The sequence below is a fragment of the Artibeus jamaicensis genome, unplaced genomic scaffold, assembly GCF_021234435.1.
Source record: "Artibeus jamaicensis isolate MK-2021 breed Jamaican fruit bat unplaced genomic scaffold, CSHL_Jam_final contig_588, whole genome shotgun sequence".
In the NCBI taxonomy this organism is placed as follows: domain Eukaryota; kingdom Metazoa; phylum Chordata; class Mammalia; order Chiroptera; family Phyllostomidae; genus Artibeus; species Artibeus jamaicensis.
Window position 1 is genome coordinate 3,349,464 of NW_026521895.1, and position 27,305 is coordinate 3,376,768.

The following is a 27,305-nucleotide window of genomic DNA, read 5'->3' on the forward strand; positions in this document are numbered from 1 at the left end:
TGAATTTAAAATTGTTTTCCTCATATATCACTTTGGTGTTTTCATAAAAAGTCATAATCTAAGTCTTTTGAATCATTCTGACTCCAAGCTTCAATATATTCAGGCTCTTCCTTACAAAATCATCTGTGCCATCAAGATTGATATTTAAAGAATACATAAAACAACAAAAGTGTCCTGCATGAAGCTGGTTTTGAAATTAAGTGGGTGTAGCCTACCTTTCCCATCCCCATAACCATTATGTAGTGTTAAAGGATACTCCTTAGTATTTCCTGGATGTTTTTTTCTTTTTTAGAGGCATTTATTATACTCCATACAGGCATTTGACAACATTTATGATGTGTATACATACTCGTACAATTGCCTCGCCAAAATTGGATGAGGATCATGATATGTTTTTTTAAGTTTTATTATTAAATATATTAAGGTAACATCAGTTAATAAGATTATGTGTTTCAAGTACTATGTTGGCCAAAAAGTTCATGTGCTTTTTTTCCTCCATAATATGGCTTTAGTAGTGCTTCATTATCTTTAACTTCATTTGAAACAGTTTTGTTAGATTGTTTTGTGACAGCTGTCATAGAAATGTATATTTAAGAAAAAACTTAGTAAGAATCAGTGATTTTTTGTGTAGCCTTTTTAACACTGAAGATGAAAGAAAATGAGCAAAATTTTCAGCATATTATGCTTTACTAGTTCAAGAAAGGTAAAAACTCAACTGAAACACAAAGACTTCTGGAGTGTATGTAGAAGGTGCTGTGACTGATCAAATGAGCCAGAAGTGGTTGTGAAGCTTCCTGCTGGAAATTACTTGTGCTTCACAGTAGAGTAGACCAGTTGAAGTTGATAGCAATCAAATTGAGACATTAACTGAGAACATTATACCACACAGGAGAGAGCCAACATACTCAAAATATACAATCAATAAAATTATTGGTGAAAATAAAAAATATGTATCTTATGTTACAGAAAAAAACTAAATGGACTTTTTGGCCAACCCAATATATAATTCTTTAATACATTATCTATATATTGCATTGTCTGTTCACCACTCTAAGTCACCACATCCTTCTTTCACCCCTCTGTCATTATATACGGGGGTGCAGCAAAAGTAGGTTTACAATTGTATGTGAAACACTGTATTCTTGCATTATTATTTATTAATTATTGTATTGTTTTTCATACAAACAACTGTAAATCTAATTTGGCCACATCCTGTTGCTGCCTTTTCTGCCTCCTCCCAAAGAGCTTGTTTTTTAAACATGCTAAAAAGGGTGAAAGAGTATCAATCTTAAAAATGATGAAATACCATTAAGAGGGAGATAAAAATGCCTTTTTTATAATTCAACATCTGATAATAATTTAGCATATCATAAACCCATTCATATCTAAGAATTTACTACAGAAAATTCCATATACACATGATACCAGTACTTTAATTAGAGTAAACAGAAAATTTTTAACTTATAAATAATGTTTAGCCAGTTCCCAACAACAGGTTTATATTTGGTAGTTAATATCTCTATCTCCTAATTCCTTAACAGCTCATCTCTGTGGGTGAATTGCATCCATCTATTGTTTACTTTTAGATTTACTGCAACTTAGTATAATGATTTAGATCCACAATACAGGTAACTTCAATAAAGATATTTAAAAATCTCTCAATGGCATTAATGCAAACATTAATCACATATTACTTCACATTATACTTATTTCAATTTTGTTAATTCCTCAACTATACTGCTAAATTCCCTGAGGGTAACATCCCCATATAACTCAGCACCGTGGTAATAAGTATTTGCTGAATGTGATTGACAATCATAATACAGATATTGGTATGAGTAGGCAAGATTCTAAACTAAATTTTCATAGTAAAGAAATCATTACATCTTCTGCTATTCTTCCTCTTCCCACCGCAAGAACCCAAGGCATCTCTCTTAGAAGACAATGTGATTAAGCCCTATCTAGATTTTTATAATTACATAGGCAACTATGTTACTTTCAGAAAGGTACCTGAAGATTCTTGTTAATTATCAACCTTAGAACTCTGTACTAAAAATGTGCTTTCTCATATTTACAGATAAATATAAAAGAAAAAACCTGAACATCAATCTCACATGATACACAACAAAAGTAGCTCAACAGGATGTAGAAGACCATGCTGAAAGCCTCCAAATATCACTGGCCACAGCTAATCATAAGAATGATCTCCAGCTCTTTCTAAACAGGAATGGAAAAGGTTTTTCTATGTATGCCAATATCTAATAAGCACTGTATATGGCTTTTCAGTTATTAATACACACTATTACACCAATGGCACAAGTCTAAAAATAAGTCATCACTTTTCTAGTGATCTGATTTTCAACATAGGTGCAAAATCAATTCAATGGGAAAAAGAAGTTTTTTCAACAAATGTTGCTGAAAAACTGGATAGTCTCATGGAAAACAAGTGAACCTGGGTCCACACTTCACACCATACATAAAAATTAATTTCAAGTGGGTCATAAACCTAACTGTAAAAATTAAAACTACAAAAATTTTAAAAGAAAAAGTAATACAGCCCTGATCAGTGTGGTTCCATTGGTTGGACATTGTCCCACAAAGTGAGAGGTTGCCAGTTCAATTCCCAGTTGGGGTATGTGCCTGGGTTGCTGGTTCGGTAATTATTCGAAGTGCAAGGAAGAGGTGACTGACCAATGTTTCTCTCTTGCATCGCTGTTTATCTCCCTCACTTTCTCCCCCTTCCCCCTGTCTCTAAAAATAAATAAAGTCTTGGGGAAAAATAACACATCATATATACTTCATCAAAATAAAACCTTCTACTCATCAAAAGTTACCATTAAGAAAGTGAACATGCATGCCATAGACTCAGAGAAAATATCGGAGAAAGATGTCTGACAAAGACTTGTACTCGAAAAACAAAGAACTCCTACAACTCAATAATATAAAATAATCTAATCAAGAGATGGTCAAAAGATATGAACAGATACTTCATGTAGGAAGACATGCATGGCCAATAAACACATGAAAAGATATTCAACATCTTTGGTAATCAGAATAATAAAATTAAAGATACTATGAAAGATCACTTGATACCCACAAAAATGGCTAAGATTAAAAAGACTACCAACAACAAACACTGGAAAGGACATGAAGTAACTGAGGAACGCCAATAAATTGTTGATGGGACTATAAAATGGAACAATTATTTTGAAAATTTTGGAAGTTTCTTAAAAGTTAAATATACACCCATGCACCTAACCCTTGCTTCACAACCAGGTATTTATCCAAGAAAAATAAAAACATGTGTAGACAGGAAACTTTATACAAGAATATTCATTAGCAGCCTTCTTCACTACATTCCAAAACTGGAAACCCATAAAATCATCAACAAGAAAATAGATATAAATTGCAGTATATTGATAAAATGCAATACTACTTAGCAGTGAAATATAAAAAGTGCTGCAAGATGCAACAACGAGTTGACTCTCCCAGATATGCTGAGTGAAAGAAGCAACATACTACTATTCAGATCCAGGTTATTCCACTCACATAAAGTTCTAAGACAGACAAAACCAACCCATCGTGGAAAAACATCAAAACAATGCTTGTCTCTCAGGTGGGCAAATGACTGAAAAGCAATAAAAGGAAAATTTCTGAAATATCCTAGTTTTGCTTGAAGGATATAAGCAAGCAAATTTCCAGCAGAGATACCAGAGCTACAAATTAGAGTTTTCTAAACCCAATATTCTTTGTCTCTCTTAATTTTGTAGTTTTCAAGGAAACAACACTACAGGTCCACTTTGTAGTCAAGACCTAATAACTGACCCCTTTACACAGAGCCCTGGCTTTGCCTTTATCCTATACAAATGCTACTTCATTTAAATTTCACCTAAATGACACCAAATTGGATTTACCAAAATCCTGTAAGAAATCTGTTTTACTCTTTGGTGGGAAGCCCTGTGGTTCTTCTGGTCTGCAATGTCTCTCCATGCACAATGAGTTAATCTCAAATTAGAAGTTCTCAGGGGTGGAAATGGGAGGGAGGTGGGGAGCACGGGGGGGGGGGGGGCTGGGATGGGAGAAATAGACAAAAAACTGTACTCGAAAAATAACTAAATAAAAGTAAAAAAAAAGTTCTAAAGACATCATATAATTCATACTTTTGACTAGTTCTTTTTAGCTTTCTTTCTAATCCCTGGTGCCTGAAATAAAATCCGTTTCTAAATCCCAATTGATTACAATTTTATTTTAAACAACCATCTCCAAAACAAAACTACATCCAAAAAAGGACTATTCACATATTTTTGTTGGATTTGTATCATCTGTTTTCCTTCCAGTACATGAATTTTAAGATGCCCGAAATAGTACAAGGAAAACAATGTTATTTAAGTATATATCTCAATAACTGCCCAAGAATTAACAACAGATTTGGCATTTGAAATAATATCACTGTTTTCCCCCTGAAAAAATCATGAACAATTTAATGAAGCAATCTAGAAAGACACTGTTCCAGAGGTATTCTTGTAACAGTGATTGAAGTAAACATAATATACCAATCAGGTGTTAATTATAGAATAATAGCCTGTGCTAACAAACTCAAAGATGATTCATGTATTAAATGTTTCTGAGTACTTTATAGACATCAGCAGTTGCAGCTCCTGCTTAACCCAGGAATAACCTGGACCACAAGAAATTGGGTGAGCATCAGTGACTCATATCAGAACCAGCAGAAACGCTGCCTGCACATCCTATTCCCAGATAAGAGTGGTGAAACTGTGGATGGAGCAATCAAAGTACATGATGATGCACACAGGGGATAATACTGAAACCACCCAGGGGCAGAGTTGAGAAACTACTGATCGCCAAAAAATTCCTTAGCTCCCCTCCTCACACAGTTCCCCTATATAAACTAGCTGGGATGCCTAAGATGCTAAGATGAGCTTTGAGATGAGAGTGCCCCGTCTTCCAGGTTGCAAGCACCTGAATAAAACCACTTTCCTTTGCATTAGGCACCTGCCTCTGAAGTGACTGCTTCTGAAACAGTGGGCAGCTGGAGCTGCATTGTTATATCCTGAGTCTCTTCTGCTGCTTACTTCCACTTCGTCAGTTAGTGATATTCAAAGTTTGAATCTCCTCCCTTCAACAGATGAAGCCTGATTTCCCTTTCCTTGTTTGTGGTTGTGCTCATCAACTTGTTTCCACCAAAAGGCCTGGCAGAAATGACAATGTATAACTCATAAAAGGCATCGTGACATTCCCTTGGGTCACTTGCACTGGAAGAAGCTATTTACCATGTAATAAGGACTTATCAGATGCTCTCTAAAAGGTTAGTTGGCAAAGAACTGATATAAACACCCACAGTCCTGTGAGAAAGGTTTTAGAATTAATCCTTCAGCCCCAACCTAGCCTTCAAGATTGCAAATGGGCTGACATCTGAGAGCAACTTCCCAAAAAACCATAAGCCAGAATCACAATACTAGGCTGCTCCCAAATTTTGAACCACAGAATTGCCAGATAATATTTACTGTGTCAAGCCACACCATACTTTGGGAAGTATGACCATCCGACCATACTTTGGGGGCAGGAGATGAAGCAGGGGCAGCATCTGCTGCCAGAGACAAGCCTTGCCTCCTCAGTGGCTCACATTCCAGAGGTCGCTCACAGCCTTAGACATGGGAGACAGTTTACAGTTCCTGAAACCAGGCAGGGCGGTCCCCACACTCAACAATCTAGGAAGAGAAGGTAATTGCTTCAGCACGATAAAGATCATCAGTAAAAACCCACAACTAATATCATACTCAGTGGTAAAAGACTCAAAGTTTTCCATATAAAATCTGGAGCAAAACAACAACATCCACTCTCACCACTTGAATTCAACATTGTACCAAAAGTTCTAGCTAGCACAATTAAGAAATAAAAGGCATCCAAATTGAAAGCAAGAATAGTTCTATTTGCAGAACACATGATAGTTTGTGTAACACAGACTAATGAATTTGCAATTAAAAAAAAAACCTGTTAGAGCTTCTGAGATGTCAGCAACATGGCACACATTGAGGCTGAGCCCAGGGTCAGGGGCAGAGAAGAAGAGCAAAGGGTAGCAGCATTCTACAACCTGCTATCACTGGAGAGAGGAAATCTGTAGTCATGGGGAATGCCCACCCTATCTTCCTGTGGCCCACTTCCAGTAGTAAAATCCTCACTTAGAAGATCGTGAAAAGGCGGAAAAAACTTTCCAGCCTAAGTGGTCTGTCCTCTTGCAGTTAAACACACTAAAAATAAAAAAGCTACAGATGTGAAAACCTGCCCCCACCACGGACACCTCCCCAACCCATCCAGGTTGAGCATGGTATTGGCAGGTGGGTCAAGTCAGAACAGCTCTGTGGGTGCTTCTAGTTACAGGAACGCAGCGAAGGGAAGACTCAAGTCAGGAGACTCATAGCTCACCACTTCCACCACGGAGGTGGTGCTTTGACACTGAGGCAAGCAGGTCACAACAGAGGAGCCCACCTCCTTGAGAAATATGGGGCATTTCTACTGCAGAGGTGACTGCCCCCCAGAGATCATGGAAACCCCAGTGGTACAAATAAGAGAAAATAAAAATTTGCACTTCAGCACCACCTACTGGAAAACAACAATAAAAAAAGACCTCTAGTTATCAACCTGCTCTAAATACTGAAGAGTCAAATACTTTTAAAAATATGTATTTCATTCCTACAAATGCCTGAACAGAAATTAATCCATCAATCACAATTAATAACCAAAGGAAGAAGGGAGTTCAGACAGAAAAGAAAAAAACTCCAGAAAATAAACTTAAAGACATGAGAAACTGTGATTCGAATTGGAGAGTATTCAAGATTGCAGTTCTGAAAAAACTCAGTGAGATAGAATAAAACTCGAAAAATCAACTTAATAAGCTCTGGAAAAGAAATCAATGAGGAAAAGGAGTATTTCACCAAAGACTTTGAAACTAAAAAAAAAAAAAAAAATACATAAAACAAAATCTGGAGCTGAAGAATTCTAAGTAAATGAGATAAATGAACTATTAAGCTTAGAAAATAGAGCAGACCAGGTAGAAGAAAGAATTAGTGATAAAGAAGATAAAAATCTAGAAATGACTCAGATAAAAGAAAGAATTGAGAGTAAAAAAAAAAGAAAGAACCGTATGAGAAATGACTCCATAAGAAAGAGCAGTATTAGAATAATGGGTACATCAGAAGGAGAAGGGCACAGAGAGCTCATTTAAACATATAATAAGAACTTCCCAAACCTATGGAAAAAACAGGATCTTTAAGAAGCTAACAGAACACTTAATTGTTTCAACCCAAAAAAACCTCCTCCAAGGAACATTTTATTAAAACTGGCAAAAATTAACGACAAAGAATTCTCAAGGCAGCCAAGGAAAAGAAGATGGTAATATATAAAGGAAACTGGGTTGGCCAAAAAATCCACTTGGTTTTTTCCTGTAAAATAAAAGACAGATTTTTCATCTTCAAAAACATTATTGATTTGGATATTTTGAGTATGTTGGCTATCTCCCATATGATAGAGTGTTGACTGTTGATCAATTAATGTCTTGATTTGATTGCTATCAACTTCAATTGGTCTTTTACCTGACAGCGGAGCACTGTCCAGTGAGAAAGCTCTAGCACACAGCTTCGCAAACCACTTTTGACATGTCTGATCAGTCACAGAACCTTCTCCATACACTGTGCAAATCTTATTTGTGTGTTTCAGGTGCATTTTTATCTTTCTTGAAATAATAAAGCACAATATGCTGAAAATGTTGTATTTTCTTCAATCTTCATATTAAAACGGCTACACAAAAATTCACTGATTTTGATACATTTTTTATCTTTTAAAAGATTTTATTTATCTCTTTTTAGACAGAGGGGAAGGGAGAAATAGAGGGAGAGAAACATCAATGTGTGGTTGCCTCTCACGTGCCCCCTACTGGAAACTTGGCCTGCAACACAGGCATGGGCCCTGACTGGGAATCAAACCGGTAACCTTTTGGTTCACAGGCTGGTGCTCAATCCACAGAGCCACACCAGCCAGGGCTGGTAAATTTGTAAAAAATGTACACTAATATGACACCTGCCACAACATAACCTAACAAAATTGTTTCAAATGAAGATAAAGACAACTAAGCACTACTAGAGCCATATTATGGAAACAAACAAACTTTCTGGCCAATGGAATAAAGTAAGTACATAATACAAGAATATATTCTGTGTTTCATGTACTCACCACTGTAAACCTACTTTTGCACACCCCTGTATATGCACCCAACCTGGGAGCACAAAAATATATAAAGCAAGTACTAACAGAACTACAGGAAGAAAATGACAAAAATACTATACTAAGGGATCTAAATACCTTACACAGCAATGCTTAGATTGTCCAAACACAAAATCAGTAAGGACATATTGGTCTTATATTACAGAGTAGAATGAATGGACATAATCGATATTTAGAGTTTTTTATTCCAGAACATCAGAATATACTTTCTTCTCCAGTTCTCACAGAACATTCAAATATAGACCATATGTTGGGGCACAAAACAAGCCTCTACAAATTTAAGAAGATTGAAATCATATTCCCTGACCACAATGCTTTGAAACTGGAAATCATATACAAAAAGAAACCTGTAGAAATCATAAATATATGGAGGTTAAACAACATGCCACCAAACAACAATTCAAGTCAAAGAAGAAATAAAAGAGACAAAAAGATACATAAAGATAAATGACAATGACAACACAATGTAAAAAAATTGGGGGGATGCAGCAAAAGTGGTAATAAAAGGGAAGTTTACAGCATTAAAGGCCTAACTCAAGAGATAAGAAAAATCTCAAATAAACAACTTAACTTTTCATCTTAAAGAAATAGGAAACAAAAATGAGGCCAAGTCAGTAGAAGTAAGGAAATAAAAATTACAGCAGAATTAAACAAAAGACAGAACACAAAAACAGAAAAATGCAACAAAGAGCTAATTCTTGGGGGAGAAAAACAAGAAAACTGACAAACCTCTGGCTAGACTCATTAAGGAAAAGAGAGAAAAAACTCAAAATCAGAAACAAAAAAGAAGTTACAACACCAAAGAAATACAAATGACTATATAAGAATACTATGACAGACTATATGCCAAATTCAGTAACCTAGCAGAAATGGACCTTTTGCAACAGCATAGATGGACCTGGAGAGTATTATGCTAATTGAAGTCAGTCAGAGAAATACTAGCACCATATGATTTCATTCACATGTGGAATTTACTGAACAAACTGAACTAACAAGCAATATAGTGACAGAGAGTAGGCTGACAGCTATTGGGGGTAGGGGTGGAGGGATTAAACAAAAAAAAAAAAGGGAGAGAACACTCATGGACACCGACAACAGTGTGGTGACTGCTGGGTGGCAGTAGGGGTGACTATCAAGGGAAGTGGAGAGGGTATGGGAGGATAAATAGTAATGGACAGAAACTTGACTTGGTGTGGTAAACACACAATACAGTGTACAGATGACATGTTGTATTGTGCACCTGAAACCTGTATAATTTTGTTAACCAGTGTCACCCCAATAAACTCAAAGAAGGAGGGGAAAGGACAGGTTCTTAAATTTATAATCTTCATAGGCTTATTCATGAAGAATTGGAAGAGATTTACTGTTGATCAGATATACTGACCAAGAGTAAGGGATATACTGATCAACAGTGAGGAAATTGAAAGAGTCATCAAAAAACTCCTACAAGTAAAAATCCAGGTGGCTTCATTAGTGAATTCTACCAAACATTCAAAGAAGATTTAATACCCAACTTTCTCAAACTCTTCCCAAAACTTAAGGCAGTGGCAATGCTTCCTAATTCATTCTGTGAGGCCAATACTACCCTGGACCAAAACCGGGCAAGGAAACACACACACAAAATTACATATCAATAAGTGATGCATATAGATGCAAAAAGCCTAAATAAAATACTAATAAATTGAATACAACAACACATTAAAAAGACACAAAAATGGGTCAACATAGAACAAATGGATCGATGTAATACACCAGATTAACAAAATAAAGGATAAAAATCCTATGACTTAATCAAGAGATCCAAAAAAATCATCTGACAAGATAAAACATGCATTTATGATGAAAACACAATAAAATGGGTACAGAAGGAAAGTAACTCAACATAATAAAGGCCTATTTTGACACACCTTCAGCTAATAAGACTCAGTGGTGAAAAACTGAAAGCTTTTCCTTTAAGATTAGGAACATGACAACAATGCCCACCCTCACCACTGTTATTTAATACAGTATTGGAAATCCTGGCTAGAGTAGAGTAATCAGGCAAAAGAAAGAAAAGGCATCCATATTGAGAATTAAGAAGTAAAACTGTCACTTTCTACAGATGACATGATTCTATATATAGAAAACCGTAAAGACTCCACTAAAAAACTATTAGAAACAATAACATACAGTTGAAGACAATCAATGCAGAAAATTCATTGCATTCCTATGCACTGACCGTGCAATAGGAGAGGAAGAAATGAAGAAAAACAATTCCACTTGCAATTACAACAAAAAGAATACCTAGGAATAAATTTAACAGAGAATGTAAACATGGTATACACTGAAAACTACAAGACATTGTTGAAATAAATTGAAGACATAAAGAAATGGAAAGATATTCTGTGTTTATGGATTGGAAGGATCAATATAATTAAAATAGCCACATTACCTTAAGCAATATAGAGGTTTAATGCAATCCCCAAAGGCACAATCCCAGAGGCATTGTTCAAAGAAATAGACCCCCCAAAATCATCAAATTTGTGTGGAACTACAAAGACTCTGAATAGCTAAAGCAATCCTGAGGGGGGAAAAATCTAGGGATATCACACTCCGACTTCAAATTATACTCCAAAGCTACAATAATCTAAATAATACAATATTGGTCAAAAATAGACACGGAACAATGGAACGTAATTGAGAACCTAGAAATGAAGTCACATGTATATGGGTAAATAATTTTTAACAAATGAGACAAAAATATACAATGGAAAAAAGAAAGCCTCTACAATTAATGGTGCTGGAAAAATTGGAAAGCCACATGCAATAGTATGAATCTAGACTGTTATTTGACACCATACATGAAAATTAACTCAAAATGGATCAAAGATCTAAATATAAGACCTGAAACAATTACATATATAGAAGAAAACACCTTTACTAAACTTATGTACCTTGGTTCCAGAGGATTTTATGAATTTGACCCCAAAGGCAAGGAAAGTAAAAGCCAAAATAAATGTGCCCATTTGAACTAAAAAGTTTCTGCACAGCAAAAGAAACCATCAACGAAACAAAACAGCAACCAACCAAATGGGAGAAGAATTTGCAAACAGTACCTCCAAGAAGGGGATATCCAAAATATAGTATAAACAACTCACATAACTCAACAACACGTAAAAAACACTCCAATTAAAATACCAGCAGAAGACGTGAGCACTTTCCCCAAGAAGACAAATGGCCAACGAATATGTGAAATTATGCTCAACTTTACTAGTTTTAAGAGAAGTGCAAATCAAAACCATAATGAGATACCATCTCATACCTGTAGGAATGGCTATTATCAAGAAAATAAGAAATAATAAATGTTAGCGAGGACATGGAGAAAAAAGAAACTCTTGTACACTACTGGAAGAAATGTAAATTTGTACACCAGTATGGAAAATAATATGGAGGTTCTTCAAAAAATTAGGAACAGAGCTACCATATGACCAAGCAACCCCTCTTCTGGGTATCTACCTGAAAATTTTGAAAATGCTTATTCATAAATATATGTATTCCTATGTTCACTGCAGCATTATCTACAGTGGCCAAGACATGGAAACAACCTAAGTGTTGTTGGAGGGATGAATGGATCAAGAAGAGATGGCAATACATATATACAATAGATACTACTCAGCCATAAGAAAGGATAAAAGCCCTGGCTGGTGTGGCTCAGTTGGTTGGAGCGACATACCAAAAACTGAAAGGTCGTGGGTTCAACTCCTACTCAGGGCACAAACTTGGGTTGGCATGTTCAATCCCCAGTCAAAGCATGTACAAGAAGGCAACTGATCAATGTTTCTCTCTCTCTGCCTCCATCCCTTCTTCTCTCTCCAAAAAGCTATGAAAAAAATGTCCTCAGGTGAGGATTAAAAGAAGAAAGAAAAAGGATGAAATACTGCCATTTGTGAAAACATGGATGGATCTTGAGAGTATCATGCTAAGCAAAATAAGTCAGAAAGAAAAGGACAAGAACCATATGATTTCACTGCTATATGCTATGTAAAACAAAAAGCAAGGGTACAAACAAACTCATAGATACAGACAACAGAAGGGTAGTTACCAGAGGGGTAGTGAAGGGGAGGATGAAAAGAGTAAAGGGGGTCAAATATATGGTGACAGAGAGACTAGACTTTGAGTGATGAGCGCAATGCAGTACACAGATGATGTATTATAAAAATTCATACTTGAAACATATAATGTTATTAACCAATGTCAATCCAATAAATTTAATTTAAAAACTGTTAGATCTAAAAAATTCAGCAATATGGCAGGATCAACACACAAAAACCATTAGATTTTTATACAATGTCAAAGAACAATTCATAGAGATACTAAGAAATCAATTCCATTCATAATAGCATGAAAAAGAACAAACTATTTAGGGACAAAATACAACCAAAGAGTGGAAGAGTTGTCCAATGAAAACCACTGAACATTGCTAGAACAAACTAAAAAAACCCCCAAAATATGGAAAGATACTCTTGAAATTCATACTTGAAATACTTAATACTGTTAAGAGGGCAATAGTCCCCAAAGCAGTCTACAGATCTGATACAATGCCTATCAAAATCCAATGCCCATTTTTTGTAGAAATGGAAAACCTAACCCTGAAGTTAGGTTATAAGGAATTGCAAAGGATGCTAAATTATCCAAAACAATACAAAATAGAAAAAGTTAAAGTACTCATGCTTTCCAATCTGAAAACTTACTACAAAACTATAGTAATCAAAATATGGCAGAAGTGACATAGATATAAACATATAGATCAATAGAAAAGAAGAGTTAAAAAATAAACCCATACTTCTATGATCAATTAATTTTTTACCAGGGTGCCAAGATCACTGAATGGGGAAATAATAGTCTCCAACAAATGGTGCTGGGACAACCAGGTAGCCAAATGCAAAGGAATAAAGTAGGACCCTTACCTTGTTCTATATACAAAAATTAGCTCAAAATGGGTAAAAACATAGTAAGAGCCAAAACTATAAAAAAATTTAGAGGAAAACATAGGGTTATGTGAATCTTCATGACCCTGGGCATAGCAATGGTTTCTTATACAGGATCCAGCAGAAGTAATGCTTGAGTGTGGCTGGTAGGGTAATAATGTGGGTGTACTAATTTATAGCTTTAATTTGAACATTTCATCAAAAATGTCATATGGTATGCTTGAATGTAATATTATGATGTTATAGAATTACATGTTTATGATTTTGTAATAAAAAAGGGGAGCCATTTGTGCCAGACCCTGTATATGACACCCAAATCATAATCAAAAGAAACAGAAAGAAAAACAAATAAATTGATCTATAAATCAAGGGAGTGAAAATATAATCCACAAATATGGGAAAAAATATTAGGAAATCATATACCTGATAAGGATCTAGGATTCAGAATATATAAGAAATTCTTACATCTCAAAAACAAAAACCCTAATTTAGAAACAGACAAGGGCCTGTCTAGACATTTCTCCAAAAAAAAATTTAAATGGTCAAAGAGCACACACCAAAAATTGCTCGATGTTATTAGTCATTAAGGACATACAAATGAAAACCACAATGAGTACCACTTGATACCCACTATGACTATAAATTTTGTTTAAAAAGGGAAATAACAAGTGTTGACAAAGATATAGAAAACTGGAGCCCTCATACATTGTTAACAGAAATATAAAATGGTGCAGCTACTGTGGAAAACAGCTTGGCAATTGCTGAAGACATTCAACACAGAATTACTATACCACCCAGCAATTACACTAAATACTTAGCCAAAAGAATTAAGACAGGTGTTCAAACAAACTTGTACACAGATGTTCATAACAGACCTATTCACAATAGCTAAAAACAAAAACAAAAACAAAAACCAGCCCTGGCTGGTGTAGCTCAGTGGATTGAGCGCGGGCCTGCGAACCATGCAATCGCGGTTCGATTCCCAGTCAGGGCACATGCCTGGGTTGCAGGCCAGTTCCCAGCAGGGGACTCACGAGAGGCAACCATACATTGATGTTTCTCTCCTTCTCTCCTTCCCTTTCTCTCTAAAAACAAACAAACAAACAAGCAAACAAACAAAAAAACCCAGAAGCAACTCATTCATCCATCAACTAATAAGTTCATAAAATGCGGTATATACACACAATGGAATATTACTCAGCTATGAAAATGAATGAAGTACTGATATATGCCACAACATAGATGAACCTCAAAAACATGCTAAGTAGTTTCAAAGATAGTGGCGAGGTAGGTGGGAGCAGAGCCCAATTCCCCCTGAGCATAGGTTGAATCACCTAGCTGATTTTCTGAGGAACAGAGCGAACAGCTAACAGAATCCCAGCTCAAATGAAGTTTAGAGGCCAAAACTATAGAGGACATTGAAAAACAGGCAGTAAGGAGATTGCGTTGGGAAGGTCCCTGTGACCTGTAGGGGGACCAAGGCTGCTGGGGCACCTGGCCTGGCACCTGCCACAGGATCCCTGGAGGAAAGTAAGATCAGCAGTTCCCTCCCCTACCAAACTGAGAGGGCAGAGCGGCAGGCACCAGGAGAGACCTGGATGCCTAAGTGGCTGAGGGGAATAAAGATGAAGTGGGAGATACACACAGGGAGTGTTCACCCACTGGGACTGTGGATGCCGGCTAGGCTATTACCAGAGAAACTAGGGAGCCAGGTAACACATGGAAAAGAGAGAAGAGCTGGGCCATGTCTGACCCTGACCCAGATAGCCTCTTCTGGTTAGAAAGTTGAGCTGGATGAAAAGCTGGGAGATTGTTAAGAACGGCAGGCTTAAAGAAGAGGATTTTACTTGAATGGAAGAAAGAAAGAAAAGAAAGAAGAGAAAGAAAAGAGAAGAGAAGAGAAGAGAAGAGAAGAGAAGAGAAGAGAAGAGAAGAGAAGAGAAGAGAAGAGAAGAGAAAAGAAAAGAAAAGAAAAGAAAAGAAAAGAAAAGAAAGCTCTCAGTTGCTGTTTAAGGAACTCTCGAGCAGTGGTGGCTCTTGCCATGATTGCCCCGTGGTGCGGCTGGCTTGTGCCATGGCTGGCTTGCAAAGAGGAAGGAGGACGTAACAACCCACAAGGGCTGTTCAGAGGACAGCAGCAGGGCTTAGGGAATTAGCAGTCCCTAGAAACATTGAACTCAGTGGGGGAGCTGAACTACCCCAAAGAGACTGTGAGGGTGCATAGCACCTAGACCAGCAAAGGGGGAGAAGGCTGTATGTGAGTTACCTCTAATTAGTGCACTTCACGGACCACACAACTGGTGGATTAAAAGTGTCACCCTGGTGCAGATGGACACTTGGGGCTCTGCAGTGCAAGGAGGACTTAGGCTGGAGGCTGGGCAAACAGGGAAGGTTGTGGCCCAGACCTGGCCCCATCCTCCCAAAACCAAAGGGAGGGAAAAAAGCAAAGCCCAACCGCCCTCAGCCTGCAGCACCCAGGAAGACCAGCAGAACTTGCCTGGAGGGTTTAAAGTCAGCAGGAGGCTTTTTTTCCCCTCAAGTGAGACGGTAAAACATAGAACTGTGAAAGGTCCAGAGACAGACCCAAAGAGGGAACACAGGGCTAACCCCAACAACTGAGGCAAATTTTACTTTGCTATTCCAGAGAACTTGCATGTTAATGTTTATTTGTATCATTATTATTTTCTCATTGTTTTACGTCTTTTATTTTATTAGTATTTTTTTATTTCTCTTCTCTCTGTTTAGTTTCCTTTGTTTAATTGCATTGCATTGACTGGTTTTCCTTGTTCTCTCTTTCATACTGTATTTTAACTTTCCTTCTTCAACTTCACTCATGTACATATATACTAGTCTTGGTCGTGTACTTCCTGTTTTTGTTATTCAGATCATCTATTTTTTGTTATATTATCATTGTTTCGGTATTATTGTAAATAATTGTTCCATATAATTGTAAATACTACACAGCACCCCTCCCTGATCTTAGTCCATTTCACTATCTTCTGGAGCTTTATTACTGTTGTGGTTAACTCTATTCTCTCACATACTATGCCTATTTTCTATCCTTTACTCTCACTATATCTCATAATCTGACCTCCCACAAGAGCTCTGTATTCTGAATTAATCACACAATCCTGCCCCTGTCTAACAAAAGTCTTATCTAGTTTTCACCTTTTATAAAAAGTGGCTAGTTGGATGAAATGTCACAGTTAATGCTATACTTATCCAAAGGACCTCCTATCTATTCTCTACATGTTGGTACTTCAAATCCCACAGAACATTCTCCCACTGTCTTAATCCATTTTTGCCTTCCCCCTGCAGCTGATCACATATAAGATTAGGTGGGAGCTGTGAACACCAATATACATGCTGGAAGAGAGAACCCACCAACAAAGGAACCACCCACCAACAGGTTAAAAACCCAAGTACAACAAGAGAGCCCACACAAACAAAAGAAAGAGCAACCCTAGAGCATCCAGACAAGGAGATCAAAAAGAGACCACACCACTGAATCCCATACTTCCTACCAGAGAAGTTCACCTTACAAAGACAGCTAGCAAGGTGGAACATCAGGAAGCACAGAAACAAACAAAGAGTCACCTAAAATGGGGAGACAAAAAAGGAACATGGAATCAAAAGGAATGGAAGACTCCCCACTACAAGAGCTAAATGAAATGGAGGTAAGCAAACTATCAGATATAGATTTCAAAATAATGGTTATAAGGATGCTCAAGGAATTCACAGACAACCATAAGGAACTGAGTGAGAACTATAACAGTATGAAAAAATAAATAGAAACCATAAACAAAAACCAGGAAGAAATGAAAAATACAATTCCTGAAATAAAAAACACACTACAAAAAATTACAAGCAGGCTGGATGATGCAGAGGATCAAATTAGTGAGCTGTAAGGCAAGTGGAAAGAAATATCCAGGTAGAGCTGCTACATGAAAAAAGACTAAAAAAATATGAAGACAGCTTAAGGGAACTCCAAGATAATATGAAACACAACAACATTCGAATCATAGGAATACCAGAAGGGGAAGAAAAGGAACAAGAAACAGAAACCCTGTTTGAAAAAATAATGACAGAAAACTTTCCAAACCTGGAAGGGAAAACAATGCAAGTGTAGGAGGCCTGAAACAATGTCAGCGATGGGTGCAGCCCTGTGCTGGAAAGGGCGGGTTCCCCAGGGCAATCAGGCCTAAGAAAGAATGCATAAAATCCTGTGACACCTGCTTTGCTAATACCTTCAATTTAAATGATAAGGGTCCAAGCCTGAAATGAGTTTGTTTCCCAAAGCTTTGTAGCCCTTTAGCTATCTGGCCCTGACTCAAAATAGGCCCTCAGGGTTCTCAAAATGTTATCTATTTGATCATTACTGCCTGACAATGATTGATGGGCCTAATCTGAGAATGTGGGTCTTTGGAACTGCTAGTTCCTTACTGATTATAATGACACACTTGCAAATTATTTTTCCCAGGGTTTTGTGACAGACCAGCAAATACCAAGCTTTGTGGGATCTACAGCGCTCTAACTAAAAACAAGGAGGGAAATATAGGAGACCTTTTTGCATGGCATGGGCCCAGATAGGACCCACACCCATGGATAGGTTCTCCTGAGGGGAATCAGGCCTGCATTGGACCTAGACTGCTATGAGACATGCTTTTGCTAAAACTGCCTCACCCCGACTTGTGGCGGCAAAGGTTTACTGCAAGTCTTTAAAGTAACTTCCTAAAGTCTGTGCTAAACCTCCCCAGTATGGAGTGTAACCAGTTCAACCACTTTTCCCTTTGCATTTGCAAATATCCTTCTGTGATGTGATTAGCAGCATCCTCTCCTTTGTTATCTGTAAAAGGTAACCACCTAAAGCGAACCTGTACACAGTAAATAAGGACCATCATGTAATGTGCCCAGAAAAGCAATAAAAGCTTGTCAAGGCAAGGGCCGTGGCTTTTTTTCCCCTTGAGAGAAGCCACGCCATCCCTTTCCTTCCACAGGACTCAGTAATTCGTGTGAATTTGTCATGTCTCATCCACAACGTGGCAGATTACAGGAGCCAGGGTCCATCCACATCAAGAAAGAGCAAGCTCCTACCCTTTGCAACAGCTAGGATGGATTGGGAGAGCATTATGCTAAGTGAAATAAGCCAGGCAGTGAAGGACAAATAGCATATGATCTTACCTATAAGTGGAACCTAATCAACAAAACAAAGAAAAAAGCAAAATATAACTAGATACAGTGAAATTAAAAACATACTGACAGTAACCACAGTGGAGGTGGGACAGGATAAAGGGGGGAAAAAGTGGAAGGATTTCAGGAACATATATAAAGGATACATGGACAACACCAGAAGCGGGTAGGATCAACAGTGGAAGGTGTGGATGGCTGGGGTGGGGGGAAGTGGTAGGGGAAAATGGAGACAACTGTACTTGAACAACAATAAAGTAGGGCCCTGGCTGGTGTAGCTCAGTGGATTGAGCATGGGCCTGTGAACCAGAGTATCACGTTTCCATTCCCAGTCAGGGCACATGCCTGGGTTGCAGGCCAGTTCCCAGCAGGGGGTGCACAAGAGGCAACCATACATTGGTATTTCTCTCCCTCTCTCCTTCCCTTCCTCTCTAAAGATAAATAAATATTTTTTAAAAAGTAAAATAAACATGACTGTTTAAAGCGGGGGGAAAAAGAACATAAGTGAAACAGAGCAGATATAAAAGCTTACATATTGTAAAAATCCATTTATATGAAATATCCAGAATAGGTAAATCCACTGAGACCAAAAGCAGATTTGTGGTTTCTAGGAATGGAAATGGGGAATGTGGAGTGACTGCCTAATTGATAACAGTTTTCCTTTTCAGGAGATGAAAAGTTTTGGAACTAGATAGAAGTAATGATTGCACAACACTGTAAGTGTAAAATGTCACTGAATTGTACACTGTGAAATAGTTAATTTTATAAATGTAAATTTTTCTTCAATAAAATGTTAAATGTACACATAAAATATGATGTAACCAAGAGAAATAAAGATATATGTCCATTGTACACAATGTCCAACTTTGGTAATAGCCAAAAACTATAAACAAACTGAATGTTCATGAACACACAAATAAAACAAAAAATGGAATACTCATAAAATGGAATACATTTAACTAACACTCTTTGAACTGTACCCCTAAAGTGGGTGAATATTATTCTAAACAAATTATATTGCCAGGCAGGTGTTTAAAAGTTCACCTTCTTGAACAATGAAGATGTCTGTTTAAATTAAAAGGAAAAGCAGCATGTAAGAATCTTGTAAGTCACTACTCCATCCTAACAAGGGCTGAAAAGGCTCAATAATGAATTAACACTGCTTGAATCTGTAAGAGAGAGGTAGAAACAGGGCATACCATTTCCCCCAAGACTGAAGAGACAGTGAATACTGGGAGTCACAGACCACCTCGAGAAAGACTTACCAGCTAAAACAGCTGTGGGATCCAGTGCTGGGTTAGGAAAACCAGAACTGTAATTGATTCATTGCTGAAGGCTCAGTGCAAACAACTTTGAGATTTAAACGCTCCAGGGGGGTTCAGTCATGAGGCCCTCTCACAATATTGTGAGATTTATCACCAGGAACTTGAAAAGGATCCCACATAAATAACAGAGAAGAATTTCCTTGTGAATTTAGCAGGAGGGGAAAAGAAACCATTTTGAAATATAACAATGCACTCTGTCCTTCATAACAAGGTGCACCCACAGGAACACTAGTTAACCAGACAGAGCCTGAACTGCTCCCATATTATCAGAGCCTAAATGGCCTTGGGCAAAGGAAATACCCAACTCTAGTCCACTCTAACCATCCTGACCCACACAATGGAGGAGAAAAAAACAGAAATATTTCTAAAGTTCACAGTCCAGAAGCCTAGCCTCACAAAAAGACTGAAACCCAGTCACTGACTGGGCTACGGAACACTTCTGTACTCCCCCATACCTTACCACCACATTATTAACAGCCTACTTACAGCAATTCCTTTTACTCAGTACATCATGTTGGCTATCAAGAAAAACTTACAAGGCAAAACTAATGGCAAAAAGCACAATTTAAAAAGAGCAAACATCAGAACTAGATATGGCAGGGATGGTGGAATTCTATAAAACAAGAAATAGGAAACCACTCTGATTACTATGCTAATGGCTCTAATGGAAAAAAGTAGCAAGTATACAAGAATAGATGGGCAATATAAGCAGAGTTGGAAATCCTACAAAAGCACCAAAAGTAAATGCTAGAAAGCTCAAAAACACTGACAGAAATGAAGAATGCATTTGATGGAGCTACTAGTTCCATCAAATTACTAGTTCCATTCCAATTAATAGTTTACTACTAATAAACTGGGCAAAGTGCTACTGAGTTTGAAGATATCTTAATAGAAACTTTAAAAAACTGAAAAGACTGAAAAAGTAAAATCAGAACATTAAGCACTGTGGGAGAACTACAGAAGGTGGAATACAAGTATTTTGGAAATGCCAGAAAGAAATGAACAGAAGAAATATTTCAAGCAATAATAAATTGATTTTAGACACCAAACCGCATATCCAGGAAGTTCAGAGAACAGCAAGCAAGATAAAGGTCCCCAAACTACACCTAGGAATATAATTTCAAATTATGAAAAATCAAACATAAAAATAAAAATCCCACAAGAAGCTGGGGGATGGGGAGCCAGGGGAAACACAGAGGAACAGAGGTAGGAACTACATACAACTTCGCAGAAAACACTGCAAGAAACAAGAGAGTGAGTGAAATATTTAGTGCTAAGAGAGAAAAAAAAACAACCTAGAACTCTGTATCTTGTGAAATTATCCTTCAAAAGTGAAGAAGAAATACCTTTTCAGATGAAAATTGAGGAAACTTGTTGCCACTAGACCTGCCTTACAAGAAATGTTACAAGAAGTTCTTGAAAAAGAAGGAAAATAATATGTCAGAAATTCAGATCCACATAAAGGAAGACCATCACATAAGGAATAAGTGAAGATAAAATAAGAACTTTTATTTTTCTTATTCAAACTGATCTACCAGAAAACAATTTGTTAAAAAGAACAATAGCAAAAATAAATTTTATTATTTACTAGTTGTGAATGCATACTGCATTCTAGGGCAACCACTAAAAAAAGTCCCCCCCCAAAAAAAGTATAACTGATACCCTAAGAGAAAAAATAAATCATATGAATTGCTCAATTAAAATCACTAAAAGGCATCCCTGAACAGTGTGGCTCAGTTGGTTGGGCATCCTCCCATAAAGCAAAAGGTTGCTAGTTCAATTCTCAGTAAGGGCACATGCCTAGGCTGTGGGTTCAGTCCCCAGTTGGGGCATGTACAAGAGGCAACCAAGAGATATTTCTCTTTCACATTGATGTTTGTCTCCCTCTCTTCCCCCCTCTAAAAAATTTAAAATTAAAATTAAAAAAATCAGGAAAGGCAGACAAAATTACAACAAAACAACAGGGCAACAAGTGGAAAATGGCAGCAAATATGGTAGATATAATTCCAACTACATCAATTGTCACTTTGATGAAAATGGTCTAATGTACCAATTAAAAGACTGATTTATCAGAGTAGATAAAAAATAGAAACTGTATGTTACCGATGAGAAACTACTTTAAATATAAATTTACATTTAAAAGTAAACAGGTAGAGAAAAACATACCATGCTAATACTAATCTAAAGAAAGCAGAAAAAGCGGTATTAATTTCAGACAGAACAGACTTCAAAGTAAGAAAACTTATCTGAAATAAGGGCATTATATAATGATAAGGGGGTCAATGCTCCAAGAAGGCATAACAATACTTAAGGTGTATGTGCCTAACAAGAGTGTGTTACGTTATGAGAGGCAAAAACTGGAAGAACTGCAAACAGAAACAAATAAATCACAGTTAGAAACTTTAACAATTCTCCATCAGAAATAGATAAATCCATTGCACTGAAAGCTATGCAAAGTGAAATAAAGGAAAATGTACAGGGAACCAACGGTGAAGGGAAGGAAACCAGGGCTGAAGTCAACAGTTTGGAGCAGAAGGAAGAAACAAACATTCAACTAGAACAGAATGTATAAACAAGAATTCAAAAAAATTAGGAGAGGCTCAGGAACCTCCAGGACATCTTTAAATGTTCCAACATCCGAATTATAGGGGTACCAGAAGGGGAAGAGGAGCAGCAACAAGTGGAAAACTTATATGAACTAATAATGAAGGAGAACTTCCCTAATCTGGCAAAGGAAATAGACTGCCAGGAAGTCCAGGAAGCTCAGAGAGTCCCAAAGAAGCTGGACCCAAGGCACATCATAATTACATTACCTAATATTAAAATGAAGGGGAGAATTCTAGAAGAAGCAAGAGGTAAGGGGACAGTCACCTACAAAGGAGTTCCCATCAGACTGTCAGCTGATTTCTCAAAAGACACCTTACAGGCAAGAAGGGACTAGAAAGTATTCCAAGTCATGAAAGGCAAGGAGCTCCATCCAAGATTACTCTATCCAGCAAAAGTTTCATTTAGAATGGAAGGGCAGATGAAGTCAAGTTAAAGGAGCTCATCATCACTAAGCCATTATATGAAATATTAAAAGGACTTATCTAAGAAAAAGAATATGAAAAATATGAACAGTAAAATGACAACAAACTCACAACTATTAACAATTGGACTTAAAGAAACCTGAAAACTAATTAAGCAAACAATTAGAACAGAAACAGAATCACAGAAATGAAGATTATATGGAGAGTTATAAGTTATATAGATATTGTAAGTGGGGAACAGGATAGGGGAGAATGGGAGAAAAGGTATAGGGAATAAGAATCATAAATGGTAGGTACAAAATAGATATGGGGAGGTTAAGAATATAGTATGGGAAATGGAGAAGCCAAAGAACTGACATGTACAACCTACAGACATGAAAAGGTGGGGAAAAACTGGTGGGAGTAAGGGTACAGGGCAGAGGGGAACAAAGGGGATAAAAAAAATGGGACAACTATAATAGCATAATCAATAAAATATACTTTAAAAAAGATGTAAAAACAAGAAATTAATAAATCCAACAGGCAAATAATCATTAACGATGTAGTTGAATTCATCATCAACTAACTGGATATAATAGACTACTGCATCCAACAACAGGAGAATATACATTTTTCTCAAACTTACATGTAATATTCACCTTGACAGACCACATTTTGGGCCATAAAACAAACCTCACCAAATTTAAAAGAATAGAAATCATATAATGTCTATTCTTAGTCTACAAGGGAATTAAACTAGAAATCAATAACAGAAAGGTGGCTAGAAAATCCCCAAATGCATGAATATTAAACTTTTAAATAACACAAAGGCCAAAGAAGAAATCTCAAGAGAAAATACATGGCATTTTGAACTAAATGAGAATTAAAACACAACATATCAAAATTTGGGGGCTGCCATGAAAGCAGTGCTCAGAGGGAAACGTAGAGCACTGAATGCATATATTTAAAAAGATCCAACTATAGTATATTCTGGAAAAGGCAAAACAATGGAGACAGTAAAAAGATCAGTGCTTGTAGGAGAGGCATGAATAGGTGGAGCACAGAGGAATTTAGACCAGTAAAAATACTCTGTATGATGCCTTAATGATGGATACAAATCATTACCAGTACATATGTGGTCAAACCCCATGAATGCATAACACCGAGAGTGAACCATAATTTAAACTATGGATTTTGAGTGATTATCATGTGTCAATGTATGTTCATCAAGGGTAAGAAATGTACCACTCTAGTGCAAGATACTAATGAGTGAGTGCATATGTGGGGGTAGTATACATGGGAAATCTCTACTACCCTCTCAATTTCCTTGTGAACCTAGCATTACTCTTAAAAATAGTCTTAACTTAAAAAGGAAAAGTAGTCTTAACAACAGAAAAGGAAAAATATTAAAGTTATAAGTTCATATTGACTTACTTTATAACTAGTCCTCAGGAAACATGTTCCCCGCCCTCTTCTTCTGTATATTGGCTCCCTATGCTCACTGTTCATGTGTCTTCCTGATTCCATTGTCTTCTTAGCACATAAAAATTTTGTAGCTTGGTTGCCAATAGTCTTTTTATATCCCAATTCCAAATTCAAAAGAAATAATGTGAATGATATGGCCCACATCAGATATTCAGCTTTGATGTAAATACTTGTACTACTTAGGCTGAAAGTGGTATGTGGAACGGAAGCATCCTTAGACCAATCCCTACCCACTGGTCCTTAGAATGATTTCCCTACACGTTGGGCAGGCTTTTAAAGAAAAGTTTGTAGGTGAGGTCAGGTAACAGTCTTAACTATTAAAACTAAAAAAAAAACAAACAAACAAAAAAAAAAACCTAAAAAAAAAAAAGGCAAATCTGTTTTTCAATTCCTCAATATTTTCTTAACTTAGAATTGATGCAAAAATGAACATTCATATACAAATGAGGCTAATTTTCTAGTATAAAGTTAATTTTTAAATTATGTTTAAAACATGTATTATTCCTATAATTAAAAGAAAACTACACTAGAAGGAAATTAAACACAAAAAATAATTTTTTAACTTACTAAATTCTTTGTTGCCTCAATTTCTTCATCTTAATATGGAGATAAAATAGCTGTAAGGAGTAGTGTGAACATATGTATAAAGGATTTGGAGTTACATGAATGTTAGCGAATATTGCTCTTCATTTTTCCCCACTTGAAATGGTTTCTGAGCCAATAATTTCAATACTTATTTTTTCATATTTGTAAAATTTATAAACTATATATGACTAAAATCTCTCTACTAAACTACACAGAATTATATTCTCTCAGCATTAACAAGACACAATGTTTACTTGTTAAAATAACAAGCACTCTGAACATAAACAGTTTCAGAGTATAAGGCCCCACTGTTCTGCATCAAGAATTTGCAGATATTAGGATAAAGAAGACAAGAGCTCCCAGTCTAGGGTTATAATGTTTACAACTAAATGGCACAGTGGAAGCACTACTCCAGGGAAATCTATGAAGCTATTTGAAACTCACTGGGTAAAATTTTAAGGGGAAACAAAAATAGTCAGTGGCTAAGTCTGCATAAAGATGATGGAGAATAGATTTGAGGAAATGCAGTATGGATAAACATCACGGTTGGAAGAGGGTGGTGAAATATTATGAAGATGATGTTTGGAAAGAAAGGTTGGAACCAGATCGAGAAGGGCTTTGTAAAAAACAGCCAAGGAATTTTAATTTTATATGTAGGCAATGGGAAATCAACAGAAATTTTTATGAAGCAACATTTAAGGAGGAGAGGCTGCAGAAAGGGGCAGGGAGCATTACTTAAAAAAAAGGCATAAACTTTCTAATTAAATCTAGTTTCTAACTCTAGTTCAAATACTTGTATGAAAACAAATTACTGAACCTCTCTTAGCCTCAGTTTTATGTGAAAGTAGGACATATCAAGCTTATTTGTGAAGACTGAGATAAAGTATAATGTGGTTTGTACAATGCTTAGTAACTCGACAGGAGTATGTTATCATTTACTATGTGCCACACACTATTCTAAGATGTATGTATTGACTCATTGATTCTCACAATAATCCTACAGGGCAAGTATTATTTCCCCTCATTATACACTTGAGGGAATTAAAGCAAAAAATGTAAAATAGCTTTCTTTGGGTCACACAGCTACCAAGTGGTAGAGATGGAACTGGTTCCAGTTTCATGCCCTTAACTAATATATTATAAAGTCTCTTTAGCAAAGACCAAGTCAGTGTTTTTGAACACTGGCCAAATCTTTTCATTTTCTAGTTAAATTCAGAATTAATAAACACAGATTCCTCAACCCCATCCTCCAGACCTACCTTGCCTGATATTTGAAGTGCAGGAATCAGTACTTAACAAACCCTTCATGGTAATGTATACAAAATAAAACATGAAACTCAATGACTTAGGTAGATAGATCAAAAACTCAAAAGAAAAGAGGCCAAGTAAGGAAAAGCGACAGTAAATTGTAGACACCTATCTTTAAAAAATGTACCATTTGCCGGTGGCTTACACAAAATAAGCAGAATAGCTAGCTGCCTGTAGTCCCTAGGGAAGTGTAGCTAATGTGTTGCTACAGCCTCACACAAAATGTTTCAATTTCAATGATCATAAATAGTGAATATTTAAATCAATCCCCCCCCCTTAATAACAAACAGAAATTCATCAGCAGGAATGGGAGAGTGGGAGCAGCCAACATTGGATGAAGGAATGTCTATTCTGAATATTACTAAGTCCTACTTTCAAAGAGCTATATATACACTTATATAGTATCATTTCCTAGTGTTATAATCTTTAAAGAACCAAAAATACGTGTTTCTATAAAGCAAGGCAAAATTAGTCTGACAGTTTTCATAAAGTGAGATATAAAATTTCTATGCATTTCAAGTACTCATTTATAATTTATATTTAGGGCACACATTTAAAGTATTCCAAAAGGCACGACTTTGCTATCGGGTTAGATAGATTTTGAAATTTTAGACACTTCATCGTTAAAAATAAATAAACAAAAACACACACAACCCCCCCCCCCCAAAGAAATCCCATACTGTTAATATGAGGAGAGTATTTCCAAAATGACTCCACAATTACTCAGTCAATGAATAAAGGGAGTGAGAAGCAGATCTGTGGAACCTTATCGCTATTGTTAGCAAACTGAGACCCTTGTGAATCACCTCTACTATTATAAAGTTTAAAGGGGCAAGAGTCTCAGCTTTTTGCGGGACATGAAAAACGTCAGGCATGAAAGAAAAATATCCGGGTTTTAAATACAAAGGATACTCAGATTTCAGTTTAAATCCCCACTAGGCATTTCAAAGACTGTCACTTCCCTGAGGTCCAGCATAATAAAGGCTACTGCGGGCACTCCTCTCAGGAGGAACTCAAAGCTACACAGAGCACCTCTTCACTCCAAATCTGTCCCCAACCTTCCATTTTAAATAAAGGCAGATTCTCCGACCTGTGGTAACGCTTTAGCAATTAAATATAACGACCGTGGGAGCTTCAGGATT

At 36.7% G+C, this 27,305-nt stretch overlaps 1 protein-coding gene across 1 annotated transcript in view; it reads right to left on the reverse strand.

Moving 5' to 3' along the window:
- Positions 1-27,305, reverse strand: part of G2E3 (G2/M-phase specific E3 ubiquitin protein ligase) — a 69,799-nt gene that overhangs the window by 42,107 nt on the left and 387 nt on the right. The window lies entirely within an intron of this gene.